The 6,799-nt window shown below is 39.0% G+C and overlaps 1 protein-coding gene across 1 annotated transcript in view; it reads right to left on the bottom strand.

Annotated features, from left to right (window-relative positions):
• Nucleotides 1-4,042, bottom strand: part of LOC135480392 (uncharacterized) — a 139,098-nt gene extending 135,056 nt beyond the window's left edge. The window contains exon 1 of the mRNA XM_064760221.1: nucleotides 3,894-4,042. The gene's annotated coding sequence lies outside the window, so the exon portion shown is untranslated. The remainder of the gene's footprint in view (nucleotides 1-3,893) is intronic.
• Between the last annotated feature and the right edge of the window lie 2,757 nt (nucleotides 4,043-6,799).

A 6,799-nucleotide genomic window follows, 5' to 3' on the forward strand; every position in this document is an offset into this window, starting at 1 on the left:
TAGCATGAGGTGAGATGAGTACATGGCACTCAACACAACAGGGGGTAAGGTTAGTACATGGCACTATACACAGCAGGGGTGAGATGAGTACATGGCACTCTACAAAGCAGGGGTGAGATGAGTACATGGCACTCTACATAGCAGGGGGTGAGGTTAGTACATGGCACTTTACACAGCAAGGGTGAGAGAAGTACATGGCACTCTACACAGCAGGGGTGAGGTTAGCACATGGCACAGTTGTAGGGCAACCTATGTAAGACACCTTAATAATACAAGAGAACAAAAACACAAAATGTCAGATACATGTAATTACTGACCTGAAACCCATCACACATTCATACTTGTAATTACTGAGCTGAAACCCATGGCACATACAAACTGAATACATGTCATTACTAAGCTGAAACCCATGACACACACAAACTGCATACATGTAATTACTAAGCTGAAACCCATCACACATACAAACTGAATACATGTAATTACTGACCTGAAACCCATCACACATACAAACTGCATACATGTCATTACTGAGCTGAAACCCATCACACATACAAACTGAATACATGTCATTACTAAGCTGAAACCCATCACACACACAAACTGCATACATGTAATTACTGAGCTGAAACCCATCACACATACAAACTGCATACATGTAATTACTAAGCTGAAACCCATGACACATACAAACTGCATGCATGTCATTACTGACCTGAAACCCATCACACATGCAGGCTGCAATAAATGAGCTGAAACCCATCACACATACAAACTGAATACATGTAATTACTGACCTGAAACCCATCACACATACAAACTGAATACATGTAATTACTGACCTGAAACCCATCACACATACAAACTGCATACATTTCATTACTGAGCTGAAACCCATCAAACATACAAACTGCATACATTTTATTATTAAGCTGAAACCCATCACACGTACAAGCTGAATACATGTAATTACTGAGCTGAAACCCATCACACATACAAACTGCATGCATGTCATTACTGACCTGAAACCCATCACACATGCAGGCTGCAATAAATGAGCTGAAACCCATCACACATACAAACTGAATACATGTAATTACTGACCTGAAACCCATCACACATACAAACTGAATACATGTAATTACTGACCTGAAACCCATCACACATACAAACTGCATACATTTCATTACTGAGCTGAAACCCATCAAACATACAAACTGCATACATTTTATTATTAAGCTGAAACCCATCACACATACAAGCTGAATACACGTAATTACTGAGCTGAAACCCATCACACATACAAACTGCATACATGTCATTACTGAGCTGAAACCCATCACACATACAAACTCCATACATTTTATTATTAAGCTGAAACCCATCACACATACAAACTGAATACATGTAATTACTGACCTGAAACCCATCACACATACAAACTGCATACATGTCATTACTGAGCTGAAACCCATCACACATACAAACTGAATACATGTCATTACTGAGCTGAAACCCATCACACATACAAACTGCATACATTTTATTATTAAGCTGAAACCCATCACACATACAAACTGCATACATGTAATTACTGACCTGAAACCCATCACACATACAAACTGAATACATGTCATTACTGAGCTGAAACCCATGACACACACAAACTGCATATGTCATTACGGAGCTGAAACCCATCACACATACAAACTGCATATATGTCATTACTGAGCTGAAACACATCACACATACAAACTGCATATATGTAGCTACTGAGCTGAAACCCATCACACATACAAACTGCATACATTTATTATTAAGCTGAAACCCATCACACATACAAACTGAATACATTTAATTACTGAGCTGAAACCCATCACACATACAAACTGCATATATGTCATTACTGAGCTGAAACGCATCACACATACAAACTGCATACATTTTATTATTAAGCTGAAACCCATCACACATACAAACTGCATATATGTAATTACTGAGCTGAAAACCATCACACATACAAACTGCACATATGTAGTTACTGAGCTGAAACCCATCACACATACAAACTGCATAAATTTATTATTAAGCTGAAACCCATCACACATACAAACTGAATACATGTAATTACTGAGCTGAAACCCATCACACATACAAACTGCATATATGCAGTTACTGAGCGGACACCCATCACATATACAAACTGCATGCATGTAATTGCTGAGCTGAAACCCATCACACATACAAACTTTATATATGTAGTTACTGAGCTGAAACCCATCACACATACAAACTGCATGCATGTAATTACTGAGCTGAAGCGCATCACACATACAAACTGCATATATGTAGTTATTGAGCTGAAACCCATCACACATACAAACTGCCTGCATGTAATTATTGAGCTGAAGCCTATCACACATACAAACTGCATACATTTTATTATTAAGCTGAAACCGATCACACATACAAACTGCATATATGTAATTACTGAGCTGAAACCCATTACACATACAAACTGCATATATGTAATTACTGAGCTGAAACCCATCACACATACAAACTGCATATATGTAGTTACTGAGCTGAAACCCATCACACATATAAACTGTATATATGTAGTTACTCAGCTGAAACCCACCACACACACAAACTGCATGTATGTAATTACTGAGCTGAAACCCATGGCACATACAAACTGCACACATGTGTCTCAGCTGGCGTGCCTCTTGGCAAGACTCGTCTGGTGTCTTGAAACGCAGTCTATAAACAAATGTCATAATTCCTAGCAATCTGTTTTCACCTTAGCCAGGTGTCCTATGAAGAAAATGGTCTTCTCTGACTGCAGTCTCTTAGTGGGGCTACCTGGCTAAACCTTAGTCCTATCCCCAAGGTGGAGCAGTGACTTTGGCATTTATAGTTTTGATTTGCGTTCTCACATGTAGCTATTAAAGCACGCACATGTCTCACGATCACATGGGGGAAACACACGATGTATTGATAGTATTGATCACAGATGATACGGAGGGATCAGGCCATTTTATGCCTATGGTATATACGCACATTGACAGATGGCCGGTGGATCCACTGGGTGTACAGTGTCAATCAAACATAGTATACACATGCACAGTTGTAAATAAAATTGCAGCTCACAGAACCACAAACAATTAAGCTCTCAAACATTCCCAACTTTTTCTGCAAACATGACTGTAACAGTATCTTATGCATGTATCATTTCAATGAACAGTTTTCTGGATACTTTGAGCTACAATGCCTTTGTACACGAACTAACAGAACATACACCACAAAATATATTTATCATGAACAAAAAATGGTGTTGACAAATGACTGAGCTTTAATAGACAGCTTGGTTCACTGGCTCATTGAAAGTTTTTTCAAAATATTTGTGTTGAAAGTTTTGAACAGAACCACGGACAGACTGACAAACCTTCTACAGCGACTTGCAAAAATGTCCAGAAGCAAAAATGTCCTCACAAAAGCATAATCTACATCTAAAAAGTAGGTCTAACAACACCAGCTAACATCAAAACTTTTTAATATTTCCGAAAAATTGCCTCAGTACGCATGCTCACTCAAAATACTCTCAAAGTTGACTTGTCCGGGACTCCTGCCACCTGATAAATACATCAGTAAAATCCCGACCCCACAGTCACACCCTCTGTGAGAGTGAGAGCTGACTATAATGCTGACGGTGCCGTCAACTCACGTAACACGTTAAGGCTCAGCTACGCTTGCTGTTAACGGGAGTCTGTACATAATACAAGTATATGCAGTGAGCGGAGTTATATGTATGTAATACTGAAACCAAATGCATGAAATTGAAAAAAAAAAAGAGAGAGAGAAATGAAATTTTAGACAGATTTTATACTTACAATATACTATCAGCCGGTAATCCAAGTCTAGGTATTCCGTCAGTATTGTAAATGCTGTGAAATCGGCTTGACACCAGGTACTGCACAATAACAAGCCCAGCTGTTGATTTCACATGTCTGCCGGACACAAGATAGTGGTCAACTGGTCATCTTCTGCAGACGAAAAACGGATGAAATTTGTAGCTGACTGATAGAGAGTGTCAGTGAATATTTCGAGCTTCACCTCAACAGAGTTTAAAAAAATCTCAGTTTAAAGATTGACTAATCTATTCCTCCCACACCTTTACAAGTCATCAAATGGAGGCTCCAGAGGGGTGGACCAATCCTCCTGGGGTATAACAGGTCACTAAAGAGAGAAATTCTGTCAAAAATTAACAAATCTCTTAACAAGTCACACACACACATGGATATCCAAATGTTCAGCTGTCATACACAAAGCACAAAATGTCAGCATGAAGAAATTATGCAATAATGTAAATCATACAGTTTAAGCACCATATGTATATTGATTTTTTTTTTTATTACCAGTGGCTGCAGATTAACGGTCCCCTTGGAAGCCTCATACAAAGGCAAATTTCAGGAGCCTTTCAACCGCCTAAATCTCCTGATAATATTGATTCTAAAGACGCTCCAATGAAATGACTTCAATAAAATTTAAGTGTCATGCTGGCTTATATTAACAGCTTGTTCCAGGGACAGTCATTGTCATGGAAACAGATCGCAGATAAATATATATGACATTACTCATTACACTTACACTATTACTCTCGGACAATAGTAACATACATGTACATAAATTTTGTACCATAGAAAGCAGAGAGTGGATTAAAATTCATCTGCCTCCAATTGCCAAAATCAATAAACATCAAAGTAATCTCACCTGGTTCCACAGGTGTTATTTTTTTCACAGAAAGTATGAGGTGACTGTACTGTATTTACACTGTACATGACATGTACAGAATTAATAATTAAAGAGAATGAAACTATAAAATGAAGTCAACATAAGAAGAAAGACCACTGTAAACTGTATTTGAAAATACCTTTATTTACAATATTAGATTTTCTTTTTCCCAGTGAGACAATTGCAGTCAACTGTTTTTGATTATATGGCAGGTTTCATTGATTTATTGACTGACAGATTTGTGTTTAACGCCATGCTCAAGAATTTTGTGCTTATATGTTGGAAGGTTTGCCAGCAACCTGCGGATGGTTGTGGTTGTGGCTCTGCCCGGATTTCAATGACTGCAAATTTCTGATAATTCTTTTCTCCTCTTAACGCACTTTTGAACGACTGCAATTTTCTAACACTCGACTGATCCAAGCACAGCTTTCACGAACTCCCATTTTCAGGCACTTCCCTGCACTTCTCAATTCACTGGTTTCAACAAGTGCGATTTTATTACTTATTCCCGTCATTTTAATAATAACTGAAATATTCCTGAGTGAGACAAAAAACACGGGATTAAATGAACATTTGGATGTTTTTCTACTGTTATGCAAGATGTTTAAAAGTTACCGTGCATGTTACACCGCATTAACATAATGATGTCCTTCATCTTCCAGATCTTTTCTGATATTATACGAACGTTTGAAATCCATGGACTTTTTAAGTGTGACATTAAATCAAACTGCCGGGCAGTAGGAGATGTTCTCCTGGACCAGTTCAGATGTTCTGTGCATTGTGATCGGAGATAAAGATCGCTCTGACCCTCACACTTGAGGGGGAAGCAGATTGTCAGGGCAGCCATTAAAAATCCATATTACATGTTTACAATCTTGAGCGTCTTCACTGTGCACAAATGAAGACCATTCGGCCAACAGTGGGAGGATTAATGACAGCAAAATCAATAATTTTATTAAACGGGGACAAAAGACCGAGGTACACGTGAATCTAGAAAGATCTTGACGCTTCATGATTCATAGTATGTATATACATCAAGGTACTGAAACCTTGTATCTTCTAATACCTTTTCAAATAAGAATTTCTGCACACTACGAACAACTTTCATACCAATATTTGTAGGATAAAACTTTGCTAATCCAAAAAAAATATGCCTAAATGAAAGCTGTTCATCTTAAAACAGATTTATTTATTTATTTATTTACTTGATTGGTGTTTTACGCCATACTCAAGACTATTTCAGTTGTGCGATGGTAGCCAGCATTATGGTGGAGGAAACCGAGCAGAGCCCTGGAGAAACCCACACGACGGCGGCCAGTATTATGGTGGAAGGAAATCGGGCAGAGCCCTGGGGAAACCCACACAATGGCGGCCAGCATTATGGTGGGAGAAAACCGAGCAGACTCCTGGGGAAACCCACAGGACAGCGGCCAGCATTATGGTGGGAGGAAACCGAGCAGAGCCCTGGAGAAACCCACACGACGGCGGCCAGTATTATGGTGGAAGGAAATCGGGCAGAGCCCTGGGGAAACCCACACAATGGCGGCCAGCATTATGGTGGGAGAAAACCGAGCAGACTCCTGGGGAAACCCACAGGACAGCGGCCAGCATTATGGTGGGAGGAAACAGAGTCCGCTGACACAACCATCTGCAGGTTGCTTGTTAAACAGATAATGTACATTTGTATGTAGATGATAAATTCTTCACTATATATATTATCGCCATGTGATTATAATGGTCAGACTGACCAGATCAAAATTGTTTGCTATCACAAAAACTACAAACAGATTGTACCTACATACAGGTGATTTTCTTTTTAAGGTACGCCTACCTCCAAAGAGCTTTTTTTACGGCTACATAAATAAACCTGTCACCATTATATGCATATAGATGAACCTGGTCATTTAACGTCAGGCTTCACATTAACAGCATACAGTGTTTTGTTTTCCCTCTGATCTTCACCTTGTCTTTAACTGTCTGTGGAATGCTCTGGTAGTACCTCACC

The sequence above is a fragment of the Liolophura sinensis genome, chromosome 13 (genome assembly GCF_032854445.1).
Source record: "Liolophura sinensis isolate JHLJ2023 chromosome 13, CUHK_Ljap_v2, whole genome shotgun sequence".
Lineage (NCBI taxonomy): Eukaryota > Metazoa > Mollusca > Polyplacophora > Chitonida > Chitonidae > Liolophura > Liolophura sinensis.